Here is an 11,193-nt window from a genome sequence, read left to right on the forward strand (position 1 = left end):
GACACGTCACTTAATACATAAATACAACACATGATATAATACAACACGTCTCTCTATAATAGTCTATTTTTGCTGCATCATGAAATAAATCAGGAATCTGGTTTTGAGTGAAAACGTATGAATAAACTATTTATGAAGCATTTACAACATATGAGTTAAAAATGCCTCACAATTTGGCAGTTATTGCATTAAAATCACCCTTTTTATTCATGCATTTATAACTGCTTATCAATGATTTATAATGCATTTGTAAATCAGTTATTAGTAACTTATGAACAGTTTTAAAATGATTTCTAGATTAGGAGGATCATGTGACACTGAAGACTGGAGTAATGTATGCTGAAAATGCCGCTTTCTCATCACAGAAATAAATTATATTTTAAAATATATTCAAATATAAATGTTTTATTTTAACTTGGAATAATATTTCACAACATATACTGTTTGACTGTATTTTTGGTCAAATAAATGCAGCCTTGGTGAGCTTCAATCATTATTTTTCTAATCTTTTGACAGGTAGTGTACATCATCTTCCGAGTTTTGGTGGAATGGCTGAAGATATTAATTTATAGGATATTTATGGTCAAAAATATGATACATAATATGAATATATATGAATATATAATACAAATTCCAATATGAGGGCTATTTGCTACCTTGTTGTATTTTTGAAACTTGCTAATACACCTTAAATATCCTTCGAAAAATAATACAATTGACTCAATGATACAGACATCTTGATGAAACACAATGACAGAGGCATATTTTTCTGTGACACAGTGACTGGCAGCCATGTTAAACACGCACAACTCAGTGACAGAGATGAGGATTCGACAGCATTATGATGATCGTCAGCCATTATCGTTTAGGTGTCACACAGCTGCCTGCCTCCCTCAGTTCACACCGCCGGTGACAGCGTTCCCTGCACAGTGGCATTCTTCTACGGATGGAGGAGAATTTTTAAAATACATTAATTCCAGCCTCTTCACAGAGGAGAGGAAAATGTCGGTTGCGCTGAAGACAAGTGTCAAGCTCCTTGTGATTGAAGAGTGTCATGTTTCAGTGCCAGGAAGCAGATTACCGACTCTAGCTGTGTGCAGGCAAAAAAAAAGGGGAAATATTTGCTCTGTGCATTTTTTTAAATGTTTTTAAAATGTTTTCCGTAACATTCTTCTTCCCATGAAGAAACTGCATTGTTCACATCTCTGTTTGAAGCAGTTATCTGAAGGGCCATTAATCTTAATTTCAGAGTTTTTGATTTTGTGATACTATCTTGTGTTTTTTCCTTGCCCCACCTTCTTCTTCCTGTTCAAATACCGAGAGATTCAGTCCCTCTGTAAACAAAATACTACATCAAAACTACAGTGCAGAGAGCTTCCATTAAAAGCATAGAACATCAGACCTGGGAGCTCTGAAGAGTATCCTTGAAATATTGGCAAATAAATTAAGCAAAATGTGCTACATTCATCTTGTTACATCGCATGAGTACATCTCCAATGAAATCATGGGTAATTATGTGCCCAGAGGAGCCGTTCACATCCAAGTTGATCATAGGAGAATAAAAGTAACGAGAAAAGACACAAACAGAGAAATTATAAACCAAATCTATTAAATTATATATGTTGAATACAAATTAGATATGCTACCATCCTCATCGCAAGCCTTCAATTTCTCAGAAGGCATTTTATTTTTCATAGTTTGCATTAACCGACATCCTATTCATGCTTACGTGATGTTTAAGATTGTCCTCTTGGCATATTGACACATGAAGCCTTGAACCCTGACCCTTTGAAAGGCGAATTGAGAGGCCCATTATTCTGTATCAATCTAAAGAGCCATCCGATGAGAATGATCCCTCTAAACATCAATAATGCATGTGCCTTGCACTACAATGTGAGGGACAGGATAGTGTATTGATATACAGCAAATGTCAATTGACATGTCCTCATAATGGGAGCTCACCAAGGCTACAGGAAACAAGGAATTAGGCACAAACAGGTCCTTACCTGCACAAACAGACCGGTCTCTATGCCAGCAAAGTATACCATTGAAAATATTGTGTATTAATTAGAGTGTTAAGAATTATGTTGCAGACTAATTCAAATGGATTAAAGAGGCTTTACTGATCATTGCCATTATATTTCTATGTTAAATGGAATACTAGGATACTGAGCAGGTTATAATATAAGGGGAGAGTGGGGTAAGCTGTGCCAGATTTTACTTGCGTTGTCTTCTAGAGGTAATGTTCATAATTATATTTGGATGTCTCATATCAATTACAATATTAAACTCTGCAACAAGGCACATAGAAACATGTATGGAAGAGGATTAGGGCCAAGCAGTAATAAAAAAATAAATAAAACCATCTCGAGATTAAAGTCATTATAATGTGAGATTAAACTTGTTAACTTTCAAGTAAACTATCAAAATAAAATGTTGAGAATTAAATAATTAAATTTCAAGAATAAAGTCGTTTTGAGAAAAAAACTCGTGAAATTTTGAGGAATAAAGTCTAAATTAAATGTTGAGAATAAACTCATTATATTACGAGAAAAAAAGTTGTTTTGAGAAAAAAACTCGTTAAATTTCGAGAAAAACGGTTTTATTTAAAAAATTTTATCATTGCTTGGCCCTAATACTCGTCCATAAACATGACTAAAAAAAATGTCCAGTGACTTGGAGAAAAATTTAGGCATATGTGAATGATTTACATAAAAAAGTAGTTTATAATTTTTTTTACAAATAAACAATTTAATATTGCACCATCCCATTACAAAGTTGTATTTTCGTGCAAATTCTTTCCTTTTTCATCATCCTTAAAACACTGAGATTTTTTTTTTTTTTTTTTTTTTAATATATTTAATTATTTTTTAATATTCAGAATATTTTAATTTAGCGATTAAAAATTACATTCCTGATATAAAACAACAAAGATATTTTACTGGACTGAACAAACTAAGACTTTATAATTCCAAATTCCAACCCTCAAGGTTGCAGGGGAATATGAAAAATGCTCTCTTATTGCTGTTTACACAAGTTTATTGGTATAGAAATGCTTATTATTGGAATAAAAAATGCTTGCCACTTTTCTTATTTGCAGCTCACATGGGCAGTTGTACATATATTATTGGGCCCTTTCTAAACTAATGGTCACATCGCAAAAATTGAGACATATGTCTATTGAGGAAATATCTGTTGTTGCATAGTATCACAACATTTTATGTTATGTGACATTGATAAATTAAAATTAGAGGAATATATATTTTTTAATTAAATATTCATTAATTAATAAATAAATAAATTAATTAATTAATTAATTATACCTCTATTATAAAATCATGTCTGTGCCGTATATATTTTTCTTCCCATCAGGAATATCCTGTACTCTCTATGAAGGCTCTCTCTTTGGAAGCCCTCCATCTGTGTGTCCTCTTCTTACCTCTCAGAGGAACCAGACTAGAGCAGGCGCTGTCCCAGTCTTCTTTCAGTATCTCAGAAAGTCTGTTCATGAACCCCCACAGAAGAACACAGTGCAAATACAGCATACCGCAGTGTACCAAAGTCCACATGCCGGCATCTTCATTTGTACCTTCTTCAATATCTTATTTGCTGAGGCAGGTCCCAAGGGGGGCATGACCCGAAAGAGCTCGCTGAAATATTGAACTAGCCAGAGGATCACACAAAATATTCAATATTGATACTCAGAGGAGGACAGTGGGGAGATACAGAACGAGGAAGGAAAAAGAGCAAGGGAGAGGGTGGGGGAATGGGGAAAAAGCATCAGCTGAAGTGAAAGAGTTGAGAAAGAGGAACTGTGGGCAGCTCAGAGAAAGAGAAAAAAATAAAGAGATTAAACTAGATGAGGTTCTTCTGCTGCTGTGGTGTAAGATGTCTCCAAACAGACATATTGGACTGCTGAGGCAGGCAATAAAACCCTTAAACTGAATTGGTTTGTCTGAAAGCCAAGCAAAGCTCTAAACCCACCAGAGTATCCACTGGACAGTTGTATGTTAATTTTAATGAAAGCGGTGAATCTCACACTGCATTGCAAGAGAGCTCAGTCTCACTGCCTTTTTCATGAGTCATTCACTGAACATAAACCTGCGGAAATCTGTATTATGCCCGTTTTGCACATGATCTGTTTTCAGTAATGCAGCGCAGAAGCAGGATGAGTTGCATCAAATAAGATGCATTTGCAGTAGGCAACTGACTCGCAGCTTCTTTAACACACATATAATTAATATGTGAAGAGTTTGGTTCCAAAACGCTATAAATCCATTTAGATTAATTTGAGTAAAAATGTGTTTTCTTTACCAAGAAAGTGGCAAGACGAAAAACACTATTTTCTGTTTCAAACTTTCACATAGCATCTTTAGGTTATAATAACATTAAAAATTAAAATCCAGATTTAGATTTTCAAAGATTTATTATAAATTGTATTATGTTTTCCCCCCAAAATGTAATAAATCCATGACACGTTTTTTTTTCCAAAATGCAATAAATCCATTGAATCGATATAAAAGTTATTTTTCATATTGAAACTGTTGAAAATACACAACATAGTAAGTTGATCCACATATGACAGCCTCTGAACCTGGTCAATACTAATCTTATATGCAGGCACTGGACTAAAAATGCATTCAATCAGTCGTCGCTCCCAAAATGAATTCAACGAGACATTAAACCACAGAAATTCCAAAATGACATTTACATTCAACTTCCAAAAGTACATTCATCTTTGCCATGTTACATTCATTTAGTTGACTAGTGCTATACGCTGTATTAACAAAAACATTAATGGCATAAATAAAAACACTTACACTGACAAGCTACGCAATGTCGCTTTCATAATCGGATGTGACTCATCTGCGATTATGAACGCAATATTGCAGTGCTATATGGCTCTGTGTATTAAATGCCGCTCCATCTGAAAGCACGTGATGGAGATTTACTATTAATCACAGAACCGGCTTTACTGACAAGATGCGCATGACAATCATGTGATTTATCGTGCAGCCCTAAGTTTGTTTGTTGATCACACAGTACAAAGTAGATGTAGCGTCTGGACCAATCAAACACACAATATATATTTTGTTTTTATATTTAACAAATCCTTTTATGTAGTTAATAAAACCTTACTTGTATCACACTTGACATGGTTCATTGTTTGCTCATAACTGGAGTCACTTAATCATGCAGATTTATGCTACAAGCTTTTGTAGAATTGTACAGTAAGAAAGTTATTTCCCTTAACCAGGAAACTAACATTCTTAGAATTGACAAGACAGTTGACCCTGAGAGGTCAGCTAAATATCTGCAGCGGATCTAAAATATGAATAATTAATTATAACTAGTTATGGTTAATTATTCATATTTCCTCATGAGCTGATTCGTTACATAGATGAGGAAAACTAGGAAGCCAGGTGTATTCAAAGCGCCGCCATTACTGTCTAGAGTGTGTGGAATGGTGCGCTGTGATTGGTTGAGTGGATATATCGTATTTTGCAGAGAAGGGAGACTGGCGTTTGTCGCGGTTTGGAAAGAAAGGGAGAAAACATGACAGAATAACTAGGCGGATATCGCATTTTGCGTCAAATTAAAAATTGACTTTTCAATACCGACCAGATACAATAGTGATTTTGGCAGAAACTAATTTTTTTAATGGCGTTTATCGCGTTTTGGAACCAAACTCTTCATATTATTTTGATTTTAAATCCAAACATTGTTAACGTTACTGAAAAGCCTTTTTCAGCATTGTGATTCTCTTTGTGCACAGCGCAGTTCTACAATCTTAAAGTGTCACGAAACCTCACTAGTCATGAGCACTAGTCTTTTACTCCTTAGATTTGTAAAAGACTCCAGAAATGGGCGTGTAAAGCTGTAGAAAAGCAGGGCTGAAGAGGGCAGAAACCAACCAATAAAACACAAACCTGTAACACACTCATTATACAGACAAATGAATATTGCTTCAACTTTGTTTTTTTTAATGGAAGAACGAAATGGCTCCAACAATGAATTAATTAATTAATTAAATGAATGAAGAAAGAAAGAAAGAAGGAAAGAAAGAACCTTTTCCACTAATAATAGACATACTTAGTGCTATCGTTGTGTTCACTAATGTGCAACCTATACATTAACATCCCAGCCAATGCATTTTAGGGTTTCCTAAATGACCCTTTAAGAAGTATAAATATAAATATAAACACAAAAAGCATAACAATGTAATTTTCCTTCTATATATTTATAAATTCAGCTGCTCAAGCAAATGGCAAAACATTTAAATATGGCACTTCTTTTGCTTTGCAATGATTTGTATCGTGAAAAGCGCTGTACAAATAAACTTGACTTGACTTGACATTAAAATTTAGTATCACAGATATTTTACATTAAAACTTATCATTCATATAAATAGCAAAGAAAACTGCTTCCCATAGCTTTTCTGGGAGATTGGTGCGGGACTAATGGCAGATGGGGTTTGTATTCAGTGTTTCTTATCAAATACATGCACTTTCATACTGTATTAGGCAACTTTTGGCCCAATTATTTGACTCTACTTAAAGTAAATAAATTGCCAGTGGTATTATTGGCTGTATGTTATACAACTCTCTTATACTTCATATTGCAATGCAAGCCCATTGTTTCTAAGCACAAACCTAGAAGTCTGAATACTTTCAAAGTAATTGCTCCCAAACTAACACTCTTCAAGTTGAAGTGCGTTACAGGTGAAAGCCTCAAGCATTTACAATCTGTCTGAAGTGAAGAAACTTTATCATCAACATTTTCATTGCATTAATTAATGGCTTTTGTGCTTAAAAACACGCTTGTTTTAAAGATGTAACTTGTGTTGGTCAGTAAATTAATTATGGTCTTTTAGTTGCTTTCCATTTAATTTTTGTATTTAAAGCTATGTCATTGTGGTCTTTAGTATGTTATCAACAAATATGTTGAGTGAACGATAGAAAGACTCACTCATAAGACTCAGACGCTTACTGGCTGCCATCTACTGGTGTAAATAATGTTACCTGTAGACAGAGTCATTGAATTAATCATCAAACTGTTCTGTATAGGTCTTCTTGGTGAACAGAGTCAAAAGATTAATTTCACTGGGATGAATTAAAATCCTCACTACTAAAACTCTTCTGGCATATAGTACAGTGTTAATCAAAGAAATTGACACATTCTTAGCTGTGTATTGGCCAGACATGTCAGGCCAGGAATATAATCACTTCCACCCTTTTGGAGTTGAATCTTGATTCTCAACAACTCAGAATGCAGAGAGAGATAAAGAGGAGGAAAAAAAGTTTGTTTGAGGGAAACTGGCTTCCAGCTCTATAAAAATAAATCATGACACAATCATGTTATGTATCCTTGCTTTAAAAAATATGAATGTCTTGAATTTGTTTGCTTCTCTATTGTAAGGGTTATAGTAAGTCTTCATTGCCTTTCCTGACCATCTAGCCCCAGTTCCAATGTAGAGGACAGATTGCTGACTCTAGGGCTATTTAAATCACCATATGTAAAATCCCTGGCTTGTCTGGTTCGTTTTATCTGTGAGATTTATCAGTGTTTCAGGTGGACTGCTGAAGTGTAGCCAGGCTGAAAGATGTAGATTCATGATGACTATTAAGAGTATAGGATCTGTGTATTTGTGTCCTTGTAGTTAATAGCCTTCTGAATGCAGAGGGTTAACATTTTCATTAGCAGCATTCACTATTATTTGCTACTGATATAATGTACATTGTTTTGACATCTAACCACATCTATTACTTGTGGTTCCATTTTCCTTTCGGCTATACATATGATTTTGCTGCAGGGTCTAATAGGAGCGTGTGCAGGAATTCCTGCTGCTCAAATGTGATGCCCAAAGACACTTGGGGCTTCATTCAAGACTGCACTATTCAGAGAACCAACTGAGACACTTGTTAGAGATTTCTACACTTCGTTTTTCCCCCATCCAAAAACATAAATCTTAATCTCCGTTGCTTCTCTTGAAATTGGTCTCTCCAGGGTTCTGCGCTGTTTAGGGAGGTCTGTGTTTCGCGTTTTGTGTTTTCCCCAAACTAGGCCAAACATCTCTTCCAATTTAACACAATCTGTGAAGAGTTTACATTTACACATACATTTAGACATTTAGCAGACACTTTTATCCGAAGCGACTTACAAATGAGGACAATGGAAGCAATCAAAATCAACAAAAAAGCAATGATATGCAAGTGTTATAACAAGTCTCAGTTGGCTTAATGCAGTACATGTAGCACGTTTTTTTTTTTATCATATAATAAATAAAAAGAAAACAGATATAATAGAAAAAGAATGGACCAAGCTAGTGTTGGCGGCCTTTTTTGCTTTTGTTAATTGTATAATAAATAAAAAGAAAACAAATAGATAGAATACAAAAAGTGATTTTACAAATTGATAAACAGAGGTGTGACGTGCATTCTTTTCGGCTCATTAAAAATGTATCTTGCAAAGCAATGATATGCAAGTGTTATAACAAGTCTCAGTTGGCTTAATGCAGTACATGTAGCACGTTTTTTTTTTATCATATAATAAATAAAAAGAAAACAGATATAATAGAAAAAGAATGGACCAAGCTAGTGTTGGCGGCCTTTTTTGCTTTTGTTAATTGTATAATAAATAAAAAGAAAACAAATAGATAGAATACAAAAAGTGATTTTACAAATTGATAAACAGAGGTGTGACGTGCATTCTTTTCGGCTCATTAAAAATGTATCTTGCTGCCGCGTTCTGGATTAATTGTAAAGGTTTGATAGAAATGGAAGTGTGTAGCCTATACATATGATTTTGCTGCAGGGTCTAATAGGAGCGTGTGCAGGAATTCCTGCTGCTCAAATGTGATGCCCAAAGACACTTGGGGCTTCATTCAAGACTGCACTATTCAGAGAACCAACTGAGACACTTGTTAGAGATTTCTACACTTCGTTTTTCCCCCATCCAAAAACATAAATCTTAATCTCCGTTGCTTCTCTTGAAATTGGTCTCTCCAGGGTTCTGCGCTGTTTAGGGAGGTCTGTGTTTCGCGTTTTGTGTTTTCCCCAAACTAGGCCAAACATCTCTTCCAATTTAACACAATCTGTGAAGAGTTTACATTTACACATACATTTAGACATTTAGCAGACACTTTTATCCGAAGCGACTTACAAATGAGGACAATGGAAGCAATCAAAATCAACAAAAAAGCAATGATATGCAAGTGTTATAACAAGTCTCAGTTGGCTTAATGCAGTACATGTAGCACGTTTTTTTTTTATCATATAATAAATAAAAAGAAAACAGATATAATAGAAAAAGAATGGACCAAGCTAGTGTTGGCGGCCTTTTTTGCTTTTGTTAATTGTATAATAAATAAAAAGAAAACAAATAGATAGAATACAAAAAGTGATTTTACAAATTGATAAACAGAGGTGTGACGTGCATTCTTTTCGGCTCATTAAAAATGTATCTTGCTGCCGCGTTCTGGATTAATTGTAAAGGTTTGATAGAAATGGAAGTGTGTAGCAACTCATAATGTAATAACTGCACATAATGTAATAAGTATTACATTGTTATTGTAATAAAATTTTCATAATGTAATAATTTTCTCAAAATATAATAAAATCTTGAGTTCATAATGTAATGACAATTATTACATTATGAAAAGTTTATTAGGTTACACTTTATTTCGATAGTCCACTTTAGACATTCTACTAACTATAAGTAACTTTGTAACTACATGTCAACTACATGTCAACTAATTCTCATTAGTTTGCAACTACATGTCTACTTACACTCAGAGTAGACTGTTAGGGTAGGTTAAGGGTTAGTAGAATAAGTTGACAAAGAAAGTATTAGAAGATATTAAGCAGAGAGTCTACTAATACTCTACGAACTGCTAGTTGACATGTAGTTGCAAAGTTACTTGCTGTTAATAGAATGTCTAAAGTGGACTATCGAAATAAAGTGTTACCGTTTATTACATTATAAACTCACCAAAAATATTGTCAACATATTCTGGGTTCTAGAATTTTGATGTTGTTAGAACACATCAGTGAAAGGAGAAAAACAACTAAAAATATGAATATGAATTATAAATGAGTATAATCAGTGTAGGTATAATAAGAAGTCTTGTTAAATATAATTATATTAAACAGCTACAGTAATAGTATTATAGTGAAGAATATAAACAAACAAATTAATTCTAAAAGGAAATATATATTTTTTTAGAATTAATTTGTACATGCATGGAAAGCAAAGCAAGTATGTTCACGTCTGTGATTCATTTGAGCATTTATATAGAATAACTAAATAATAGCTAAACTTTAGTTAGGGGGTTATTGTTCCTCTTAGCATCATGAAAAAAAACACTTTTATTAAAATTCTGGATGCAAAACAAACGTGTCTGTGATTAGCTACACTGCTCAACAAATCCAGAGCACAAATGCAAATATGCACAGAAGAGTTTGCCAAATATGTTATTATTACAGTTTCATTAAAGGGTGCTCTCTTTTTTGTGAGAGTGTTTAGCTCCCTGAACTGGGAGTGACACAATAAACTGCTTTCCCTATGGATTTAATATGGAATATTACTTAAATGCCTGGTTTTAATGTTTTTAGAAAGGATAGAGAAGGCTCCAAAAGAGGTGGAGTAATGATATATATAAATGATACTGTTCAATGTAACAAAATCCAGTGGGTGAATCACCAGGAATTGGAATGCATTGGTTTAAACATTGTCTTATCACCACAAATGTCGTTTACTCTCATTGTAATTTATCGTTCTTCTTCTTCTAACTGTAGTTTCTATGAAAATGTTTAGACTTTATTGAAAGAATGTAATTATCTGTAATGTATTTGAAAGGAGGTAATTATCATGGATGATTTTAACATTAATTGGGAAGATACATTTATTAGGAAAAATCTTTGTCACGAATTCAGTCCATGGACTGCATGAGTTCAGTCTAGTCACGGTTGATCATCATGAGTCTGGTCTAGTCACAGTTGATCGTCATGAGTCAAGTCAAGCTACAGTTCATTATCATGAGTCTAGCCAAGTCACAACAGATCTTCCCGAGTCAAGTCTAGTCACAGTTGATCTTCCTGAGTCGAGTCTAGTCACAGTTGTTCTTCCTGAGTCAAGTCAAGTCGCAGCTAATCTTCCTGAGTCAAGTCAAGTCGCAGCTAATCTTCCTGAGTC

The sequence above is a fragment of the Sinocyclocheilus grahami genome, unplaced genomic scaffold, assembly GCF_001515645.1.
Source record: "Sinocyclocheilus grahami isolate Dianchi unplaced genomic scaffold, SAMN03320097.WGS_v1.1 scaffold255.1, whole genome shotgun sequence".
NCBI lineage: Eukaryota > Metazoa > Chordata > Actinopteri > Cypriniformes > Cyprinidae > Sinocyclocheilus > Sinocyclocheilus grahami.